Consider the following 24,156-nt stretch of genomic DNA (forward strand, 5'->3'; position numbering starts at 1 on the left):
TTTCCGAATTTTATGTTTGGTAAATAGATTTGGTCAATCTAACCCGTTAAAGGTATTAGAAAAGAAATCTGTATCAGATTGGGATGAATTCCAGTTTATTAATTTTGGCTCACCTCTGAAGTCTAACCAAAGAGACGCGGGTGGCACTGTGGTTTAAACCACTGAGCCTCTTGGGCTTGCCGATCAGAAGGTTGGCAGTTCGAATCCCCGCAACGGGGTGAGCTCCTGTTGCTCAGTCCCAGCTCCTGCCAACCTAGCAGTTTGAAAGCACCCCCAAAAGTGCAAGTAGATAAATAGGTACCGCTCCAGTGGAAAGGTAAACGGTGTTTCTGTGCACTGCTCTGGTTTCGGTGTTCTGTTGCGCCAGAAGCGGCTTAGTCATGCTGGCCACATGACCCGGAAAAACTGTCTGCGGACAAATGGCCTGCAAAGCGAGATGAGCGCCGTAACCCCAGAGTTGTCTGCAACTGGACTTAACTGCCAGGGGTCCTTTACCTTTTTACCTGAAGTCTAACCATATTTACTCAGAATTGAATTCAGTGGAGCTTAATGTCAGGTGAGTGGGGGCTAGGATTGCTGCCTGAAATATGCAAGATAGCTGTACCTTTACCACTTATCTGAAAAGCTGGATAAGGAAGTATTTGAAAAGCAATCCTTATGTTTGCTAGATGCTTAGATATGCCCTGCAGCAAGTATTTCTCCCTGATTCCTTCCTGTGGGGCTTATGTGGGAGCAATGCTTAGCAGAGCACCAAAGGTAGATTTAGGGAGAACGACTGGTTCAGTTGCATTGGCCCTGGAGCCTTGGGGGTGCCACAACTATGAAGTAGACTGGAAGGTGAGAGGCGGTGGGTGCCAAATGTTGCAGTAACATGTTGCACAAGGCGCCACTGCAATTTAAGACCCCAAAGTCCACCACTGAGAGCACTCCTGGTGACAGCGGAGATGGAAGGCTGCTGAAACTAGTTCTCAAAACTCGTGTGTACAACTATATCTTTCCCATTATTAACAGCTACTGGACAATTTCACTGTATGGCAATTAACTTTCTTACCTCATTAATGACCAGTCAGTGGAAGACACACTAAAACATGTTAATGTTGTCACTTGATCACCAGGCTATCAGGTGTTCAACAAGGGGAGAGTGAAAGATGCTCTGGGTTAATTTGTGATGCATGAGTTGTTAACTCATAATGAACCCCACTAGATTCCATCTTGTTATTGCAATCAAGTGGTTAAGACACTTCACTTGACTGCCTCGTTGCTGAAAGCTAAAAATGTGTGAGTCTGAAATAAGACAGCCAGCACAAGTCCACTCAGTTATAAGGAGCCTGATCTAATATGTCAGTCAGATCATTTCCTCACGAAGCTGGAAAAACAGTTCATGACAGACTGTCTTTGTTGTGGTGACTACCTGGCTCATACTTCTACTGTATTTTTCTGGCTTCGTAATAACATAAAGCTCTTTGTCCCCTCAAGGCTTCCTTTCTGTGAAATATGCCTTTTTCTAAGGAAATTACATTTGTGGAATCCAAGATGCACCAGGAGTGTAGCAGACTTTTCTTCCCGTGAGAGTAATGCGTAAATAAATCTTTATGGATAAGGCCACATGTGACTTGGATCCAGAAAAATAGAAACAGCAGATGCAAATTGACTTGCGTCATTCAGAAGTACATGAACTGTGCTACTGTTTAAGAAGCTGTTTCAGTTCTTATTAGTTCGCTTCCCTGCTTAGTGTTGATTTCCATAGAAATATGCCCCCACAATAGTTTCTGAACCTGGGTGTTTTCTTCTTTCCTTTAAGGAATTTGTATTTTGTAGCACTGCGCTGAATATTTCTTTCCTTGGCCGTTCTCCATCCATTTATGAGAAAAGAAATAGCATCCAAAAATTGTGAAATTGTGAAAGAAAAATTTGGTGAAATAGGTTGGCTGCAGCTTTTTATGTTATGCTTCCCTTTCAAGGTGGCCAATGGGTGCGCCATTCATTTTACACACCATCTCTCTGTGGTCTGCACTCTGCAGCCTTCCTGTGGGCCTGTGTTTCTTGAAAACCTGGAAATGAGCGAATCTGCCAGTTTGGGTCTCTCCAAGTTTCTTATTTTTCTAGTCTTCAGTTCTCCACATTTCCACGAGATTTTATTTGAAGTTCTCATTAAAATTCATCTTAATATACACATTTGAATTCATTTTTGCCTAATATAACACACTGCCATAAAGCAATGTTTCCTAATATAATGCATTTCTGTATTTTATTTCTGCTACTACATGCATTTATACACACACTTTGCCCTATTATATGTAGTTTTGTATACATTAATTGGTTAGAGAACGTTACTGCAACAGTTGGAAACATGCAAATTCCAAGGGATGGCTGTTTCAGTTTGCATATTATTTTGGAAAGTGCCTAAGTAAGTTCACCTTTAAATGATGAAATCAGATTTCTCCCCCAATACCATTCAGAAAACCCCATGGCATCCTCAGCTGTTTTTTCCTATAAGCCTAGGAAAGTGGAAAGGTTGTCTGCTGTACCCGAGAGCTCTTTGAGGGTTGACCTCAGGACTCTTGATACCTCAAGGACCACCTTTTCCCACATGAATCAACCCAGAGTTTCTAGGCATACTATCGCTAGAGTTTTCTTTGCTCATTAATATACAGGGTGAGTCTTTTAAAAAGGCCCCATGGAACATGTGTACTCTGTATCCACGGGGCCTCTTCTAAAGGACTCACCCTGTACATGGACCTGTGGAGATAGATATGGATATGGGCAAGCCTCAGTGTAGTAAAAGAGAGATCACCAAAGTGGTGCCCTCCAGATGTTGATGGACTACAACTACCAACATCCTTGGCCATTTGCCATGTTGGCTAGGGCTGATGGGAACTGGAGTTCAACAGTATCTGGAGAGCCACAGGAAATCAAGTCTAGATCAGTGTTTCCCAAACTTAGGTCTGCAGTTATTTTTGGACTACAACTCCCATCATCCCTGACCACTGGTCCTGCTACCTAGTGATGATGGGAGTTGTAATCTCCCTGTTTTCAGAGACCCAAGTTTGGGAAACACTGAACTAGATGATTTCCAAGTACTTTCCCATGTGGCGAACTTTTAATAGCAAATATTTTCTTTGTTTAGTATACTCAGTGCTTTTTTTGTTAAAAAAAAATTCTACTCATATTGAAATACTGCCCCTCAATGAGGCCAAACTTAGATTTACAAAATGTTTAGGGTTATGCGTACCCCTGCATCCCCCCCAGAAAAAAAGCACTGAGTATAATGATATCAATTTTACATTTGTCTGGCTAAAAAAAAAAGTATTCATTCTTCATCAAGCTTTGATCCTCGTGGCTCTCACAGTAGTACATATTGACAGAGATTTTAATCTTAACAACTTTTCTATTACAACAACCACAGGATCAAAATTATAACAAGTTTATCTGAAATCCTCCATGACATCAGAAAGCTACTGCAAGCAAGAACATGATAAACTATTCTGTTCTATTGTTAACAAAACACAAATATTTATATTGAGCCAGTCACTAATACTTAGAGCACTTGCTACGGTTAATTTACATAATGTTGCATACATGAAAGCTGCTCCTTTAGCTGCAGTGCAATGAGATAACAATCTCTCATTTTGTATAATTTTTTTTGCATATTTCTCCAAGAGAATCCTGGGGCAGCATAAGAGCCTTTTAGGACAGGTGACAACCAAAAGAGGGGCCATTTAAGTGCTAACTTAATCTTACATTACATTAAGCCTCTCCTCCTCACGGAGGGGAGGTGTTGTGGGCGGGACGCGATTTCTGCGTCATGCAGGGGGCGTTATGCCCCCTGCCCCACTCACCTGGCTGGCGCACCACGCCCACAGGTAAGCGCCCAACCAGGCTGCTTGGAGGGGGCGTGGTGTACGGTTTAAGATACCACCACACCAGCCATTCCGCCTCACTTTTCACCTTCTCGTCGCGAGTCACCAACCCACCACTCCCTTAGGGCTTAGCTTTTCGCTTGACCTTGCTATGGACCTTTGGTTGGTCGCCCAGGTTGCCCAGGGGGCCTGGTAGGAATTTTTCCAACTGGCATTAGGCCTTTTGGTTTTTTCACTTACCTCATAACAATCGTCACAACTTTCTTGGTATTTGGCAGTTAGGCACTGGAATGTGTTGTTGGTGTGTGGAAGGGCTAGGTGTGGCCATCGCCTACCCCTTCAAATTTGGGTATTCTGTTAAAGGAATCCAGCGGTCGTGGATCCTGTCCAATGCCTGTGTGGCGGGGGGCCATGGCACGACCCCCGGTGACATCAGGGGAGAGCTTATAGTTGTATTAGCATCAACAGGCTCCACCTACTGGTGAATAAACCCCCTTTAGGCTCACCCCTCTCCGAGTGGGTGAAGTCAATCTGTCGTGGTGCAATGCCTAAGCCAATACCTTCTCACTTGCTGTAATCAATAAAGTTGTGGCCTTTTCTTGCCCATTAACCTTATACACTGTGTCCGTTTGTATTCATTCCACGAAGCGCGGATCAGGTCCTCGAACCACAACATTACATTACGGGACGTGGGTGGTGCTGTGGTCTAAACCACAGAGTCTAGGGCTTGCCGATTGCAAGATCGGCAGTTCAAATCCCTGCAACGGGGTGAGCTCCCGTTGCTCAGTCCCATTGCTCGGTCCTAGCTCCTGCCAATCTAGCAGTTTGAAAGCATGTCAAAGTGCAAGTAGATACCTTCCCAGTCCGGCAGGAAGGTAAACGGCGTTTCCATGCGCTGCTCTTGTTTTGCCAGAAGCAGCTTAGTCATGCTGGCCACATGGCCCGGAAAAACTGTCTGCGGACAAACGTCAGCTCCCTCGGCCAGTAAAGCGAGATGAGCGCCGCAACCCCAGAGTCGTTCGTGACTGGACTTAACTGTCAGGGGTCCTTTACCTTTACTTTTAATCTTATCTTACAGAGCCTGGGGTACTGATCCACATTTTAAGGTTAGTTAACACCCACACTATGTAGTTAAAGCACATCTAAAATACAACTAAATCACACTGTCCCAGAGCTACAATTTCCAGCACCCTTAGCAAACTACAGTTTATAGGATACTTTGGGACGAAGCCATGTGCTTTAAATGTGTATTAAATGTGATTTAAATGCAGGGCTTTTTAAGGAGGAACTCACACGAACTCTGTTCTGACACCCCTCAGGTGAGTTCCGGCTCCTCTCAGGTGGCTGCCATTTTAAGAGAATGAGGGAGGTGGTCATGGTGACTTCCGGCACCTCTTTTTCTAGAAAAACAGCACTGTTTAAATGAATGGTGTGAATGTGACCTGTTAGCCATTAGCTGTCTACTTGGATATAGTTAGTGCTGCTATATTTGTGGAGAGAAAAACATGGTCATAGGACACCACAATATATAGATTGCCATTTTCCCATTAAATATCTTTTTTAATGCTACAGTCAATCATATCAGTGAAATGTTGCTATATATATCTCCATCCATTCATCTATCTATTTATCCATCCTAGTGGCTACATTTGTAAGTTTTGTTTTTCATTTGCAGGTACAGGATGAAAAGCGGATTTTAATGCTGCCAAGTGAACCATGTGATAATGGTCAAGCAGAGGAACGCTTTAAGTATATGCATTCACTGACATGGGTAATGAACTGTGAGAGTCTCAGTACAGACAGTTCCGTAAACTGGTACCAACAAACACAGCTTTGGGTGGCTAATTCATCTTGAAATTCAGATTCACCTCCTCCAAAACACTTTCGAATGAGATGGGTCATGCAAATTCACAGCACAGATGACTCCTTTTCTAACAATCTTTCCTATTTCCTTGCTGTGTAATGTAAGAAGCCTCCACAAGTAGCTTGTGACACCTAAGCGGTTGTTAACACTGAATTCAGGGAGTGTAGAAATATGAAGTCGTGCAACACAGACTTGTGCTGCCTGCATCTGAAATCACAGTACTCATAGATCATCAGTTTATTACACGAGTAACATTATTTAAAGTTAGTGGTGCTACTTATGAGATTGAGAACATCTGTGCAACCATTGCCAATTCAGCCCATGCTGATTTATCACTATACTAATCATCTTTATGATTAATTTCGGTCTTATTAAAGTATGATTGTGGTTACGTTTAGACAAAATCATCAAGCCACTTGCTCCTAAACAGTTTGTCCAGTGCCAAGGACTCGATGAGTTTCACTGCCAACCTCACAGATGGAACAAAAGAATCTTACCCAAAATACAGGCAGTATTTTCTCTTCCCCCCTCCCTTTTTAATATCAATCTTTATTAACATGCACATCCCATTTTTACTGAGATGAATACTTAATGCTAGAAAAGAGGAAAATCATAGCTTAACGTAAACCAGTAAATGCAATAAATAATGAACACTGCTAACAGCTTAGCATCATAAGGAAACAGATGGAAAATCTTCCTCCAGAGATCATTGCATCTAGTATTAGAGAATGAGTTTCTGGACATGCACAGGGTGAACAGTTCAAGCTTGAATTACAATGAGGTTTATGACACTTTTTGTTATAAATGTAAGGATTTCATGTCTTCCTCTTAGGAAGCACTTCCATTATACCATTCATCTGTTTCACCGAAGAGATGAAAAGCAAAATGCAAAACCTCAAGCTGTTAATGTGAGCCCAGAACTATCAAATGAAGATCTCACTCTGGGGGTGCCTTTGCAGAGTTTAAGAGTGTTGTAGCAGTGCTACAATGCCATCCTCTGTCTTGGAAAAGAAGCAGAAGCTGAGTTGCAACTTTGAGTCTACTAGAACCTTATTCTTACACACGTACTACACACAATAGCAGAAGATCAGCCAAAATATAGCATTACTATATCTATCTATCTATCTATCTATCTATCTATCTATCTATCTATCTATCTGCAAACATCTTCACCAGCATTAGATGAAGCCATTTGAAAATGTTACACATAGTCATCCTTATAAACACCGACAACTGGGAAACACTGGCCTGTGAGCGCTCCAGTTGGAGAACAGCCTTTACCAAAGGTGTCATGGACTTTGAAGACACTTAAACTCAGAACACAAGGGAGAAACATGCTAAGAGGAAGGCATGCTTGGCAAATCCACACTGTGATCAACTCCCGCCCAGGAACCAATGTCCCCACTGTGGAAGGACGTGTGGGTCCAGAATTGGCCTCCACAGTCACTTACGGACTCCTTGTTTATGGAAGACAATCTTACTCGGTTACGAGTGATCGCCAAAGAAGAAGAAGAAGAAGAAGAAGAAGAATGAAGCCAGTTCCATTAAACTTCATACATCCTGAATTATGGAGATAAAGGACACAATGATCCACGATTGCCCAAAAAAAGCTCAACAACTTTTCTGTTCAGCTTTTCACTATTTGAAATACGGCAACCCTACTGGTGTTCCCTTCCAATTCTACAATTCTATGGTTTGAAGATTCAAATCATCCTTAATGCCCAGTGTCAATTTTCTTTTAGAAATTAACCATGGATCATTTAATTTCCCACCCCTACTCCAAGTTAATTTCCCCTCTGCCATAACTTGCTGGAAATGTACAGTACAACAAAGCCAAAGGGCAATTCCATGCACACATTTTTATAAGTGTATGTGTTAATTTCCACTTGTAAAATAGGTAAAGGTAAAGGACCCCTGGACAATTAAGTCCAGTCAAAGGTGCCTATGGGGTTGCAGCACTCATCTCACTTTCAGGCCAAGGGAGCCAGTGTTTGTCCACAGACAGCTTTCTGGGTCATGTGGCCAGAATGACTAAACCGCTTCTGGCACAACAGAACACTGTGACGAGTGCCAGAGGACACAGAAATGCTGTATACTTTCCCCCCTCAGTGGTACCTATTTATCTACCCACGCTGGTGTGCCTTTGAACTGCTAGGTTGGCAGAAGCTGGACAGAGCAACCGGAGCTCACCCCATTGCGGGGATTTGAACCACCAACCTTCTGATTGGCAAGCCCAAGAGGCTCAGTGGTTTAGACCACAGCGTCGCCCACATCCCTTGTAAAATAACTTACGGTTACGATGTAAAGTAATATAAAACTGAAAGAACAAAAATTAATCACATTTTAAATTCATCTGTAATATGCTTCATCTTAATTCTTTCAACATGTGCTACCAGTTTAGGATCAACTCTTACAAGGATGCCTTTTTGTATTGTAATTTAAAAGCAAAGGCGCACTCACATTTACAATTAAGTTTTCTGCTAGGCGATGAATATATTAAAAATGTCAGTTAGCCCTGCAGCCCAGAAAAACCACCAATCAGGTCACATACACCCATAACGTAGGGTACACTGACTTCCTTCCTGTTTCTCACCCAAGAGATAGTAGCAGGTCCCACCAACAGGCTCTCACCCTTGGGCAGAAACCACTTCCTCTCTCCCACTGCAGCCAACCAGACACAAAAACATTACTGTCTCCAAAGACCTATTTCAGCAGTGCAAGTATGCTGCAAAGTTTCAAGTGCTCTCACTCAGGCCTGTCTCCATATTAAGTGGTGCTGTGACTCTTTCAGATGCAGTCACAAGATGTATCAGGGCAAGTAAAGAGGCCAAGATAAACTTGGAGGCAGGTTTAGGTCCAATATTTTGCAGAGCTAGATTTTTGTGGGGTTGTTTTTTTGTGTGAGTGAAACTTAACAACTTACCTCCATCTTGCCTGCTTGACTGGAGGTCCTGGCAGTGATCCTATCCTCAGCATTATTTATTGTTCCGTTGTTCGGACTATTACCATTCTCTCACATTACATTTCCCCCAAGAAGTATGCCTCAAGCACATCAGTGCCTTTTGAGCTCTAGGAGTTTCTCCGGACTACTGAATGACTCATTGCTGCAATAAGTAGAATTTGAATTCAGTCACTGGGCTTTTTATTTTGCACTTTCTCCAATTGCTCTATTTTCTTTACAATGATTTCTCTTTCAAGGATAGTAGCTTTAAAAATAAATAAATCTTGTGTTGCTTGACTAATCAGAACTCCCATATTAACTCGCTTCGAAGCCAGCTATTTAATTTCTTCTTTATTATGTCTCTTTTTCAATTTGTTCCAGATCAGATGCTTGCACGATCATCACGCCTGCTTGGGCCAAACTTCAAGGTCAACATATGTATGCATTATATGTGCTTTTTAGACTGCTAGATACCAGTAGATAATCTATTTGAGATAACTGCTTATTTTTAAACTGAGTTTTATGTGTAATCATACTAACTTGGACACTGGTGCCTCTATACATCAAGAAGGCCAAAGAGCTACCGTATATGAATTCTGCCTTTTATAAAAATAAAAAAAGTAATATAAACACAAACTGCCATTTACAACAGTATTTAGGTCTCCTCCAGCAGTCTCTCTGCTTTGAAGAAATATTACATTAATGCAACAAATTTTGTAAGGAGTAAAGCTTGACCAGAATTTGGAGCAGACTAAACCATTCATTTTCCACCCTGCCTTTAAAACTGTATCACTCACCTGGGTATTGTAGGCTATACTACTGAAACTTTTGCTTCTTCTTTTGGTTGTAAGTGTTCTTACTTACCTTGACTTTGATGTTCCCGGTGCTGTAAAATGTTCACCAAGACAACTGGTCCTCAACTAATTTTTCAGGATTATACAGAAGTGTTTTTTGTAACAAAGAGATGTATTTCCTTCTTGTAATGTGGCTGCTATTCTTTTGCATGTTTCAGGATGATCACCCCTGTGAAATTAAAAAATAAAAAGTTTAATTTAATTTAACAATAACCAAAGGAAAAAGTCTCCGCATCAGGGTCAACTTCCACTACCATCAGCACCAACGAACATGGCCAATGGGCAGGGTTGATGGGAGTTGTAGTCCAACAACACGTGGAGGGTAGTTAATTGACTACCCTGCTTTCCATTCTAATAGTAAGTAACTTTGGGGAGGGGAATCAAAAGTCTTAACAGTAATTTGGCACTCAACAATTTTTAAAAGGAAAAAAAAAGGGTTCACTATTTTTGAACAGTTCATATTGTTACTTTACTACTACTTTAAAAAAAAACCTCAACAAATTGTCTGCAAAACCAAAAACAAGCTGAGTTCTTCACAAATCATGTTGGTATTATTGTAGTTCAAAAGTGGGTCAAAATATTTTCCAGGATAAACATCCTCCACTCTGTATTTAGAAGTATGTAGGTCAACACTGGCCTAAGCATTTAGAGTATCTTAAGAGGCAATAGTATCAAATGCCTTTATTTTCTTCTTCTGCTGACTTGTCAGCCTCTAAATAAATTAGGCAAACAATTATGATAATACAGCAAGGCAGCTATGGTTTTAAAGTGGGGAAAAGCAAAACCCCGAACTATGGAAAGCCAAAGCTTTTATTATAAAGAGCAGCAGGGCTACTTGTACCTAATTCTGGGACCTTGGACAAAGTGTTTGTTGCAAATTCATTCCTCTCCTGCTTCGCAGACAAACCACAAACACCCAATCTCATGCAATAGCCTTGACAGAGGGGACCATCAAAGCTCAAGGAAGGAGCCGGCCCAGCCATGAGACAAGCTGAGGTGACTGCCTCAGGTGGTAGCATCCTCAGAGGCAGCAGGTCCCAATGTAGATCTTTATTCCACCCCCCCTTTGTTCCTGATGTAGATCTTCACTCACTTATACCAAGTCAGATCCATTGCAAAATCCACTGTTTCTTTCATGAGAGAACTACTACAAACCTGTCAAGCAGCATCACGGGATTGTTAATGTGGTTCGTGTTAAGTCGTGGGTTGACATGGCAGCCGGCACAGCGATCTCTTCAAGTAGCTCTTTATTATGGTAAGCTGGAATAGAACTGACAGTGAACAGCTCAGCCGGCCTGTATTTATAGGCAGCCGGCTGTCACATTGTAACCACAACAGCCCAGAGTTCCCGCCTAAAATAACTGCCGCGGACCTGAGTGAAAACTATCTACAGACCTGAGTGAAAACTATCTACAGTATCCCCCTGTTGGCCCAGGGTGAAACTACACTACATAACACCCCTCCCCACCGAGATAAGGCGTTAGTTACAATCGTAATGGTTTCCTTATATACAGCACTACGCGTAATGGTTCAGTTAGGCACAAAAGCATATCGGTTACATTTCCCATACTTAGACCAACAGTGATACCTGTCCAACAACATAGTCCTTTAAATGAGTTGGGCGCTTGGAAACTCTGCCAGAACGCCGGGGACTGGTAGCCAAGTCCGGAGGGCCACACAGTTCTCGCTGAGGCTGTGGTGCGACCCTAGGTGGCGTTGGAACCAACTCCCCTGGATCCGCTGCTGTGAGTGGAGCCTCCGCAAGTGGAGTGGTCTGAGTCTGTTCTGAGACGGCTTGGTTCGGCTCCACGCTGGCAGTTTGCGAGGGAGGTGTAGGTGGGGCCTCGCCATCTGTACGTGTCTCTTCTGGAGCCGCAAGCGCAGTTGGGGGCACCTCGGTAGTGTCCAAGTCCCCAACCCTGCGCCTAAGTTGGTCTATGTGCCGTCGCCACAAGCGCCCGTCTTCGAGTGCCACCTGGTACGAGCGAGGTCCAGTGACTCCCACTACTGTGGCTGGCACCCAAGGGATGTCCCCCACATAGTTCCGGGCAAAGACCTGGTTTCCTGGGACAAATGACCGTGGTGCGTTGGCACAGCCTGGGGGTTCAGCCACGGCAAAGTCTGGGTGTAGCCGGTCGAGCGGTGACCTGAGGCGGCGGCCCATAAGCAGTTCCGCAGGACTCCTCCCTGTGGCCGCATGAGGGGTGATGTGTTGCGCGAACAAGTATTCGGCGACCCGCTCCTGCCAGTCTCCCCGGTCCAGGCGCGCCAGTGCCTCTTTTGTCGAGCGCACCATTCTTTCCGCTTGCCCGTTGCTGGATGGATGAAAGGGTGCCGTTAGGGCATGGCGGATGCCCAGTCCCAAAAGATACCGCTCAAACGTGCCTGATGTGAACTGCGGTCCGTTGTCAGAGACAAGGACATCAGGACACCCATGCGTTGCAAACAGGCCTCGCAGCACCCGGATGACAGCTTCGGTAGTGGTGGAGGGCATCAGGGCGACCTCCAGCCATTTGGAATAGGCGTCCACCACTACCATAAAGGTCCGGCCGTGAAAGGGGCCAGCCAGATCGATGTGCACCCTCGACCAGGGTGTCTTTGGCGTCTCCCACGTGTATCCCTTAGCTGCCGGTGGTGCAGGCCTCGACTCCTGGCACGCTTGACAGGCGGACACCCAGGCAGTGATGGCATCGTCCATATTAGGCCACCAGACGTAACACCGAGCCAACGCCTTCATTTTGACAATTCCCGGGTGGCCAACGTGCAGAGCCTCCAGGACGCGCTGACGGAGTCCCTGGGGAATCACGACGCGGTCTCCCCACAGCAGACAGCCGCGATGAGCTGAGAGTTCATGTTGTCTGGTTGCGAAGGGCTGGAACTCCGATGCAAAGGGCCCTTGTGGCCACCCCCTCCACACCCAGTTGAGCACCCGGCTGATGGTGCGATCCTGGGCAGATGCGGAGGCCACAGTGGCAGCCGACACAGACGCTGCCGGAAGATCCTCAATCAGAAGGAGCGATGAAGCTGGAGCCGGGTCTTCCACAAATGCTGGAAGAGGGCAACGGCTGAGGGCGTCGGCATGGCCCATCGATTTCCCCGGGCGGTGGATGAGCCGGTAGTGGTAGGCAGCCAGGAAAACAGTCCATCGCAGCATGCGTGGTGAGAGGACCGGTGGAGTTGGACGATCACCGGCGAGGAGGCCCAGGAGTGGCTTGTGGTCAGTGATGAGGTCAAAAGTCCTGCCATAGAGGTATTCATGAAACCTCTTCACTCCAGCCACAAGTGCCAATGCCTCCTTGTCGAGCTGGCTGTAATTCCGTTCCGTCGGAGATAGTGTCCTGGAAAAGTAGGCGAGCGGTGCTTCTCTTCCATCTGGAAAACGGTGACTAAGGACAGCCCCGATGCCAAAAGGTGAGGCGTCGCAGGCAAGGACCAGCGGCCTGGATTCACTGTACTGTACCAGCACACTGTCCGAAGAAAGGAGAGCCTTGACCGCGTTGAAGGCCGCCGTCTCCCGATGACCCCAGGCCCAAGGCGTCTTAGTGCTAAGGAGTCGGTGAAGAGGCTCAGCCACTGTCGCTTTGTGGGGCAGGAACATGTTATAAAAGTTCAGCAGCCCCAGGAACGCCTGCAACTCCGTTTTGTTCTTTGGAGTGGGGGCCTGCTGGATAGCGCGGATCTTGGATGTGGTTGGATGAAGACCGGAGGCATCGATAAGATAGCCCAGGAACTCTACCTGTGGAACGGCGATCTGGCACTTCTCCCTTTTTACCTTGAGCCCGGCCTCCTGGAACCTGGTCAGCACGGCACGGAGGCGCTCGAACAGCTGCTGGTGTGAGTCTGCAGACACCAAGACGTCATCAAAATATGGTACCACGCCCGGAAGCCCTTGCAGGAGACGCTCCATAAGGCCTTGGAAGATGCCAGGAGCCACACTCACCCCGAACTGCAACCGGCGGCAACGGAATGCCCCCCGGTGGGTGACGATCGTCTGGGCTTCAGCAGTGGCATCATCGACTGGCAGTTGTTGATAGGCTTGGGCAAGGTCCAGCTTAGCGAAGACCTTACCCTCACCCAGGGAATGCAGCAGGTGTTGGACAACAGGAACCGGATAAGCGTGCTGCTGAAGTGCCTTGTTGATCGTGCACTTGTAGTCAGCGCAGATTCTCACCGACCCATCTGGCTTGACAGGCGTGACGATGGGGGTTTCCCACTTTGCGTGGTCAACCGGCTCCAAAACTCCTTGGGCGATCAGTTTGTCCAGTTGTTCGTCCACCTTAGCCTTGAGAGCAAAGGGAACCCGGCGTGGCTTTAGCTTGATGGGGGCGACTTGTGGATCCAGGCTAAAGGAGATGGGCGTACCTGTATATTGGCCCAAGGTGCCGTCAAAAACCTCGGCAAAGTCTTTGACCAGACCCTCAGTCTCTGCGTTAGAGATGCAGTTGATGCCGGTGACTTCCAGGCCGAGGGCATCAAACCAGTCTAGCCCTAGGAGGCTTGGCCGCTGACCTTCGACCACCACCAACCGGAGCAGGCCCGAAAAATCCTTGAAGGCGATCCGGAACCGGCCAACGCCTACCACGGGAACGTCGTTTCCCTGGTAGTCTCTCAGGTGTACGCGGTGAGAGTCGAGTTGCCTTTTGGACACTCTGGGTACCAGTCTTTTGATGGTGCTCCATGACACGATGGACAGGGCAGACCCGGTGTCGATCTCCATGTCACATGGAGCTCCTTCAATGAGCACCGTGACGTTCAGCTTGCGTCTCGTAGGCGAGTCGGTTTGGCCAATCGTGGTTCCAGACGGGCAGCGGCAGTTGGTGAGAGCGAAACAACTTTCCTTGGCAGACTGGAGTGAAGACTTGGACTTGCGAGTCGATGAAGGGGGGGTGTCAGACGGAGCCGATCGGCAGACCTTAGCGATGTGGCCCCTTCTGGAACACCTCCTACAGATGGCGTCTCTGAATCGACACTTGGCACGGGAATGGTTGCCTCCGCAGCCAGCACATTCCGGTTGGCCCTTGGACTTCTGTTGGAACTTCCTGCGCTCCCGCTTTGTCTGGTGCACATCATCGTCTTCACTGGAGGATGCCTCATCACTGCTGGCCTCTTCATGATGCACCGGAACGGGCTCCCTAGCAAGACGCAGGCTGCTGGACTTGCGGATCTCCTGAGCGGAGCGTTCAGCAGCTTCTGAGGCCACAGCCTCCTCAATGGCTTTCTGTAGCGTGAGGTCTGGCTTGGCTAGGAGACGCCGTTGCAGATGGATGTCCCGGACCCCGCAGACGATTCGATCCATCAGGGCATCGTCTAAGTCTCGGAACTCACAGTGCATTGCAGCCTGTCGCAGGGCGGTGGTGTAGTTGTTGATTGACTCCCCCTCTGCCTGGTTCCTGTGGTAGAACGCATGGCGGGCAGCAATCTTGGACGGCTTTGGTGCGTAGTGGTTGCGGAGCTTCTCTTGGATCGTGTCCCATGGTGATGCCTGGACTGCTTCAGGCGCAACCAACGCTCGGGCCGTCTCAAACACCTCAGGCCCACAGAGGCTGAGGAATAGGCCCCGTTTCCGATCCTGTGATACTGCTGTCAGTTCGTTGGCTTGGAGGTAGCAGTCGAACCGAGCGAGGTAGGAGTCCCATGATTCAGAGGCTGGCGCAAACGGCGGTAGAGGCACAAGTGAAGCCATGATTCCGATGCCGGCGTGAAGGGCGATGGATGGAACACAGTGCTCTAGCCAGAACAGTCAGCTCTGAACTGGTTCTGCCCAGTGATTTCGCTCAGTGATTCAGCTCAGTGATTCAGCTCAGTTCAGAGGCTGGCCGCATCTGGCTGTGCTCTGATGTCCATCAATCCCATCCTCGTCGCCAGTGTTAAGTCGTGGGTTGACATGGCAGCCGGCACAGCGATCTCTTCAAGTAGCTCTTTATTATGGTAAGCTGGAATAGAACTGACAGTGAACAGCTCAGCCGGCCTGTATTTATAGGCAGCCGGCTGTCACATTGTAACCACAACAGCCCAGAGTTCCCGCCTAAAATAACTGCCGCGGACCTGAGTGAAAACTATCTACAGACCTGAGTGAAAACTATCTACAGTATCCCCCTGTTGGCCCAGGGTGAAACTACACTACATAACAGTTCATACTCAGAATAGTGCGTTCCCACAGTTAAGGACATGGGATGGAGCTTCTACCAGTGTCAGAAACAAGACCAGCATCAAGGGTTAGGACGCCTGCATCTGCTGAAAGCCCACACCCCAGCACAGATAAACAGCACTTGGGACTATCTCCTCCTCTTCAGCATTGCAAGCTGCTTGCTGATCCACCTCTCACTCTGGCCCAGATAATAGCTATGGAGAGAAGGAGCAGCTAATGCCATTGCCTGCTGACTCATTGGCTCTCTGCCTGGCAAGCAAGCAGGTAGAAACAATTAGGAGGAATGGAAGCAGCAGCAGCTGTGGATTAATGGCAGCGAGGAGGCAGAATGGGGGGGGGGGTTCCTGGCCCAAGGGCCCTCCAAAATCTGGAGCCATCACTGGTCGGAAATGACATCTGGAAATACCATGTGTTCCAGGTGTCACAAGCTGATCCTTTGCCTTTCCCAGAAACAAAAGAGGTCATGCCACGCTTGGTTAATGGATGAAACAGCTAATGCGCCTTTCATTTCCAAAGCCATTTGGAACTGCCATTTGCTAACCTGTGGTGTTTGCCCACACCAAAATATACCTACATCTCGATCACTGGAATGTGTTGGAAGTAGGACACAGTAATGACAGAGGCAATAGTGTTTGTTGTCCTGACCGTGATCGTTTGGGTGCCCATTCCACACTGCAGCAGGCATCTTCCAGCTACCATAGCCCTGTGGCAGGATAAGAACAAAATTTAAAGCACAAGTACACACTTGTCACCCTTCTGCCCATAAAGTCAGCACCTACGGGACCACCTCTCCTGGTATGCCCCACAGAGGACCTTACAGTCTGTAAATCATAACATTTTGGAGGTCCCGAGCCTCAAGGAGATTAGACTGGCCGTGGCCCCGGCCTGGTGGAACACTCTGTCACAAGAGACTAGGGCCCTGCGTGATTTGACATCTTTCTGCAAGGCCTGCAAGACGGAGCTGTTCCGACAGGCCTTTGATCGGGATTCAGTCTGATTCCCACTCCTTTCTTAAGAACTTGCATGAAAGTGGCCTCCCAATTTTTCTCACAGGCCAATAAAAGTTCAACACAAACAGTTGGGCCTGGTGAGTACAGTCATACCACGGGTTACAAACGCTTCAGGTTGAGGTTTTTCGGGTTACGGACCGCCGAAACCTGGAAGAACTGCAATGGGTTATTTCCGGGTGTCGGCGGTCGTGCATGCGCAGAAGCGCCGAACCGCAACCCGCGCATGTGCAGATGCACAGCTGCGGGTTGCGAATGCTGTGGGTTGCGAACATGCATCCCACAGGGATCACGTTCACAACCCGAGCATCCACTGTATTTAAGGTCCCCAACCCTAATCTGCTGGTTGCCATCTGATTGCACTTTATTCTAATCCTGATCTGATTTTAGGATGTACTTTAACTGATTGCCTGATTTTATGTTAATGTGGTATACATTTGATGTTAGCTGCTCTGAGTCCAGTTTTGGCCGGGGAGGGCAGGGTACAAATTATTATTGTTGTTGTTGTTGTTGTTGTTGTTGTTGTTGTTGTTGTCAGCATTATGTAGTGGTTGGAGTGCTAGAATAACTCTTGGAGGACCTAGGTTCAAATCCCTGCTCAGCAAACACGCTCAATGGGCGTTTGAAAACCTAACCTATCTTCTGAGGTTATTGTGAGGATAAACTGGAGGGGAGGACCATGAATACTGTTTTGATCTCCTGGGAGGAAAGGCTTTTTAAAATGTTTTATTTATGTAATTTGTTGCTTGCTGGTATACCAAAGAATATTTAGCAAGGTCCAATATAAAACTGAGCCAACTAGTTTCATACAATTTTAGGCTTAGCTGCCCCACCATAAACTGCTTATGTGGCTCCTAAAATATTTTCTGATATCCACATAATTCTGGTATCGGTTACATATCCCTATGTGTGTAGAGGATATAAGTCCGTAAATTTCTTCGCTCTATTTTTTCCTATTATGTGTGAGAGCAGAAGGTTGAGGGAAAGAGTTACTTCAGTATCTCTATCTCTAGAGATGCAATAGTCTGGAAACTCAGTACTAATGACCATTACTGTAGAGGTCGTGTGAGGATTTAAATTGCGCTCTTCCTTGGTAGACTCATTATCATGCTTACTGAGCTAAGATGTCCAGGTTCCCTTTTTCACCTTAGCCACTGCATAGCATCATTTATTTCCTGAGTTACTGAAGCCATTCCCAGGCAGAAAAGAAAGACATTTTAAAGACAGCAAGGAAGGAGAACACCAATTCAGCAGGCACATATATAGTTTGGTCTTCACAATTCTGAGCCCTGCTTGCTGTATTCTCACACAGAATAGGAATGCATTTCAAACAAATGGAAATTTCCTCAACTTCACTTTGTTATGAGACACCACGTTCAATATTGCCGTCATGTCCTGCTTGTGGGCTTCCCATAGACACTGTGGGAAATAATATGTGGAACTAGATTCCTTCATTGCAGGGGGTTGGACTAGATGACCCCTGGGTCCCTGCCAATTCTGCAGTTCTATGATTCCAGGCCTTTGTTCTAATACAGAAAGACTCTTCTGTTCTTCATCAAGCTCTTCTAAAAAGTCTGAAACCTTGCTATGCTAATGCCCCACATACAGATTTTCAAGTCTGGCAGTTAGCAATAACAACATTTATTTATAATGTATAAGATTTGCCACCCGGTTTTCATTATAAAATGATCCCACAGCAGGTTACACTACAGATAAAACACATGCAAACTGTCAATCAATAGTAAAACAAGAAAACAGTTGAAAGCCCATACGCAGTCAACTAGTGTTCTGTTCTGGCAGGTAGGCCATAAGCCACAGAATCCCATACACAATTGGCAAACGATGGTAGGAGAAGATTAGCATGCCAAGTCAAAGATAAACCAGGACCAGGCACAAGAAACTAATCTGAGTCCAAAACATGATCTAGGAGCAACATTAGAAGGAAACAGTTGAGGGTTCAGCAACAGAGGAAATCCAATCTAGTCCAAGAGTCCTGTATCAGGGAGCTAGAAACACAGAAGGGGAACAATCAATAAAAGGGGATCAAATTGTAAAAAACAGATTATATAGTATTTGTTAAGTTGTGGGTGAAAATATCAGATGACACAGCAATTCTTCAAACAGCTCTTGTTTATTCACAGGCCAGAAGAGAACTGAACTGAAGGGTTCAGCCAACCTGCTTATATAGAGCTCCACTACAACGCAACAGTAACAACTTTCTGTAACTATCCAATCACTGAATGTCACTTTCAATTCCTTATTTGCATATGTGGACCTGAGTGAAAACTATCTACAGTATTCCCTGCTAGCCCAGGGTGAGAACTTCAGTACATAACAGTATTATTATTTTAGTGCCATAGGGGTATTGTTTGTATTTTCTGTCTCAGGTAGAAGCAGTAGACCCCTGGGTTAAGCTGAATTTCTGTTTCTCCTTAAATGCCAGGTGTCCTAGGCTGATTGTTTTGCCCTCTTGTGCAAAACTTTCACCCACAAAAACTTGTCCTTCCTCTAGAACAAAAAGCCTCTAGAACAAAAAGCAACCAATTTACAACTGAAGTTCAACAATCGATAACCAAACACAAAATGGCCGAAAGTCCCATTCCTTCACAATTCCAGCTACAGACATTGTCCGGAGACAGTAAAATCCATAGTTCCTGGAAAGTGTCAGCAGAGATTCCCATCTGATTTATTCAGATCACCAACAACTCACTGCCTGCCTGTGAACCAAACATTAGCAGAAATATAAAGGACTCTTGCTGCGGACTGAACAATGCTCCTATGGCTTCACTTTTGAAAAGATAATGGCAGCATCATTGTTACACTGTGCAAACTGTGCCAAGTCAAGAAACCACCACCCAGGGGTGCTTAATTCCTGCACAGTTATCATTGAAAACTCTGCCCAGCAACCCTCATTTGACATGTAAGCATGTATGCTGCTCATTTTTTGTTACTCACCTCACTCTTCTTTTTTCTTTCCTACTATATATTTTGGAAAGTTGTTTGTCCATTTGCTGTGCATTTGGACACCTTTTAGAATACTGCAACCAAATCTTGTACGAAGATTTCCTAAGATCAAAGAGCAGCTTTTCATCTATGTTTGGATACAATTGGATGCCATTTTGAATCAAGCTGGTGTGCCAAACCTATCAAAATGGTAGTTGTTTTAAGAAGGACTTTAAAAAATGCACTGGGTTTTTTGTGTGTGTTTTTTTTTTTTTTTTTTTTTTTTGTTTCTTAAGCAATGCTGGGGACAAAGGCTGCTAGCATGTTTATAAGAGTCGATAAAAGAAGCAGATCTTGGTAATTAAGGAGAAATGGGTAATGTTTATTATTTATTTAAACCATGCTTTCTCTACCAAAGCTGAGTGCAGAACAGTGGAAGACAAGGAAAGGAAAGGAACTGCCGAGAGAGCTTTGTGAATTTTAATGCAGTTTGTGAGACTGGATGGGAAGCAGAATGCCAAATCACTTCTGGCCTCTGTAGTATGTTGGGTATTTGGTAAGGCTGTTCTAAGGCCAACTCTCAAAGTAAGAGTATCTGTAGTTTGTTGCCATAGCATGTTCTAATGCCTCTTTCACAAACTATGTGCATAAAAAGCATGAAACGCTTTTTTAAAAAATAATTTACCTGCTCCTGCATCTATCTGTAATTACAGTGGTACCTCGGGTTAAGTACTTAATTCGTTCCGGAGGTCCGTTCTTAACCTGAAACTGTTCTTAACCTGAAGCACCACTTTAGCTAATGCGGCCTCCTGCTGCCACTGCGCCACTGGAGCACTATTTCTGTTCTCATCCTGAAGCAAAGTTCTTAACCTGAAGCACTATTTCTGGGTTAGGGGAGTCTGTAACCTGAAGCATATGTAACCTGAAGCGTATGTAACCCAAGGTACCACTGTATTTCTCTTTTAGATTGCTTCCTATGAAGCATCTCAGAGCAATTTCACAAGGTGACAAAAACACACACACATATATAACAATTGCATATATAAGAATAATTAAAACAACTGCATATTTTTTTAAAAAAGCTACTGCCTATATAAAAAGTTTAAACCATTGCATATGTCAACGCAATTTCTAACACAATACAGATACCGATCGCATACATCATACATAGTAGTGTTTTCCATCTGTTTTTGGACTAGAACTCCCATCATCCCTAGCAAGCAGGACCAGTGGTTAGGAATCATGGGAAATGTAGTCCAAAAACAGCTGGAGACCCAAGTTTGGGAAACACTGATACAGAAGCAAAATGTGCTCTTCAAATTCCCTCTGATTTCCAGCTAGAGATATTAACCATAATCTAGTCTAGCAACCTTGTGGGCAACTGGTGCCTCTGAGAAGCAACCTCCCACAAGCAGGAACATGAGTGTGATAGTACTCTCTTGCTTACAGTTTCCAGCAGTTGGTATTCAGAGCTCTACTTCCCCCGATTCTGGTATGATAATATGGCCATAGTGATTAGTAGCTGCTGACCACCTTCTCCTCCATAATCTGCCGAATCTCCTTTCAAAACAGCCAAAGTTCGCAGCTATCACACCATTTTATTTTAGTAAATTCAGTAGGGCTCCAGTATAAGTTAAAGGTAAATGGACCCCTGACCATTAGGTCCAGTCGTGACTGACTCTGGGGTTGCGGCGCTCATCTCGCTTTATTGGCCAAGGGAGCTGGCGTACAGTCATGTGGCCAGCATGACTAAGCCACTTCTGGCGAACCAGAGCTGCATACGGAAACACTGTTTACCTTCCCGCTGTTTACCTATTTATCTACTTGCACTTTGACGTGCTTTTGAACTGCTAGGTGGGCAGGAGTAGGGACCGAGCAACGGGAGCTCACCCCTTCGTGGGGATTCGAACAGTAACCTTTTGATCGGCAAGCCCTAGGCTCTGTGGTTTAACCCACAGTGCCACCCGCATTCCTCTAGGGCTCCAGTATATTGCAGTGTAAATAAACTATGCAGACTCCTTCTGCAACTACTTAATTTGGGCTTCACATTCAGGTACTCACTGTCAACCAGCTTGTTCTTATAGAGTTTCTATGATTCTAGGATAACTTCTGGGATTACATATAAAATTTCCTTTTAGGTTAGAAGTCAATAGCTGAGCTAGGATGGGTTTAAACATAATTAATTTGTTGGTCTTTATGTTGCCACAAGACTAACAGGGCTATTCCTCTGGAAATTGTTTTTAAGGCACAGCTGTTCTACAGTCATTTTTACAACCCCTTTACCATATAACATGTCCCTAAATTCTGGAGAGATTTAGCAAGTTAGGATAAAATGTACTTGAATTTTCCTTCCTATTTGAAAATGGACAAGGGAGTGCTAAAAAAGTATCCGCAAAGACAAATCCACCAAACATCCCACTTCTCAGTTGAGTCCTTGGGTTAATTTAGTGGATGGCTTCCATTTGTTGCAAACTAATTTACAATGAAATGCAATCCTTTGTCAATTGGGAAGGGAAATTAGCCATTGTAATTCTGAGGTTCATAGTGTATACTATTTTCAGAAACTTTGGTAAGGTGAACATTTTTAACATCTTCCAGAACATGCAAAGACACACTTTGCTATGCATGTACTTATCCAGAAAATAAAGAAAGATGAAGGATGTTTATGAATAGCACATGCTGCTGTTTACATCGGTTAGTGGAGTGCAACACAGTGGGACCAGATGTTCCTAACATAGACTGCCATCCTTTATTTTGAAAGATATTATTTGCATGCTATATAATCTAATGTGTCAATTAAAATATGCTCAAACATAATTTCTCTGCCTTTTTTTGCTTTGAAATTTGCTGTGATACAAAGTCTGTGTCATGCCTGTCTGAAAGTTGTCCTGTGGGCTGGTGTGATACATTCTTGGTTAAAGTTCATGGCTAGTGAGGAAAAGCCCCAGTTCAGGTGACTGACTAAGCCTACTACCTCAGCTCAGTGCAGCAGACAGCACCAATTTTAATTATTATTATTATTTACACCCCACCCATCTGGGCAAACTAGGCCATAGAATTGCAAACAGAAGAAGAAGAAGAAGAGGAGGAGGAGGAGGAGGAGTTTGGATTTGATATCCCGCTTTATCACTACCCTAAGGAGTCTCAAAGCGGCTAACATTCTCCTTTCCCTTCCTCCCCCACAACAAACACTCTGTGAGGTGAGTGAGGCTGAGAGACTTCAGAGAAATGTGAGTAGCCCAAGGTCACCCAGCAGCTGCATGTGGAGGAGCGGAGACGCGAACCCGGTTCCCCACTTAACCGCTCTTAACCACTACACCACACTGGCTCCCCAGAAAGACCAGCTCCTCAGGTCCTGCTCATCAGAAGGGCATAATATGCCATCCCAAGGAGAAGAGCAGTCATTGCTGTCATTGTCATGGTGTAGTGGTTAGAGTTTTGGACTAGGGCCAAATTTCATATCTCCACTCGGCTCCGAAGCTCACTGGGGGCCTCTTGGCCAGTCACTGTCTCTCAACCTAACATACCTCACAGGGTCATTATGAGGATGAGATGGGGAGAAGGATATTAATGCACAGCACCTTCAATTCCATGAAGGAAAGGTGAGACATAAATGCAAAAACCAACAAACAATTCTGTGTTCCCCTTAACAATACAAGGCAAAAGAGAAAAAGCTGCTTCTTAGATAATATTTTGACAAACAGTAGCCTTACTGAAATTTTTGCTTACTTACTAAACTTGCTGAGTGCCTTTGCTATTTTAGTACTGGTTTGTTGGTTTGTTGTTGGTTTGTGTAGACAACTTACACACTTTCAGCAAAAAATGAATTCACAAAGCAGTTTGATAATTGTGCAACAATTAAATTGTATAACAATTAAAACATTCTAAACTTGTGCAGCGTCTTCTAAACTTTCCACTAGTTTCATATGCATCTTTCCTTGTGTCTTGTATAGGGCAGCCAGCTATGCTTTGCCAAGAAAGAGCATTTGCCTCACCAAAAAGATAAGCCAAAACAGGGAATCAATTTGCATAATGTTTGCATACCACAATTTGCACATATAGGCACAAATTTAAAAGTAATTACTAGAATTTAAATAAAACTAGAATATATCTCACCCTATCACACTACAGTGGGGGAAGAAAACAGTGGTTGAATCCAACTGTTTCTGGGCAACTACAAGGCTACTGCTCTCCATTTTTATGGTTCCCCATCTTTAAATCAGACCTGAGCCACATTCACACCATCTATTTAATGTCCTATGATAACACTTCAAGCAGCCATGGCTCCCTCCCCCCCAAGAAATCAGGGAGCTATAGTTTGTTAAATATGCTGAAAGTTGTGAAACAGGCCCCTATTCCCTTCACAAAGCTACAATTCCCAGAGTTTCCTGTAGAGACTGATTTTTAAACCACTCTGGTAATTGTAGCTCTTGGAGGAGAACAGGGAGAAATAGTCTATCAGTGCTTTTAATTGTACAACAGCACTGTAAAACACCTACCAGGCAGCAGGCTTCTTTACGTGATCAGGAAGGTTACTTG

At 45.1% G+C, this 24,156-nt stretch overlaps 1 protein-coding gene across 1 annotated transcript in view; it reads right to left on the reverse strand.

Annotated features, from left to right (window-relative positions):
• The window catches only part of AFF3 (ALF transcription elongation factor 3), a 285,260-nt gene that overhangs the window by 250,699 nt on the left and 10,405 nt on the right, over positions 1 to 24,156 (reverse strand). The window contains exons 3-4 of the mRNA XM_028727893.2: positions 16,242 to 16,370; positions 9,530 to 9,688 (exon numbers count right to left, since the gene is read on the reverse strand). The gene's annotated coding sequence lies outside the window, so the exon portion shown is untranslated. The remainder of the gene's footprint in view (positions 1 to 9,529; positions 9,689 to 16,241; positions 16,371 to 24,156) is intronic.

Source organism: Podarcis muralis, chromosome 4 (genome assembly GCF_964188315.1).
Source record: "Podarcis muralis chromosome 4, rPodMur119.hap1.1, whole genome shotgun sequence".
Lineage (NCBI taxonomy): Eukaryota > Metazoa > Chordata > Lepidosauria > Squamata > Lacertidae > Podarcis > Podarcis muralis.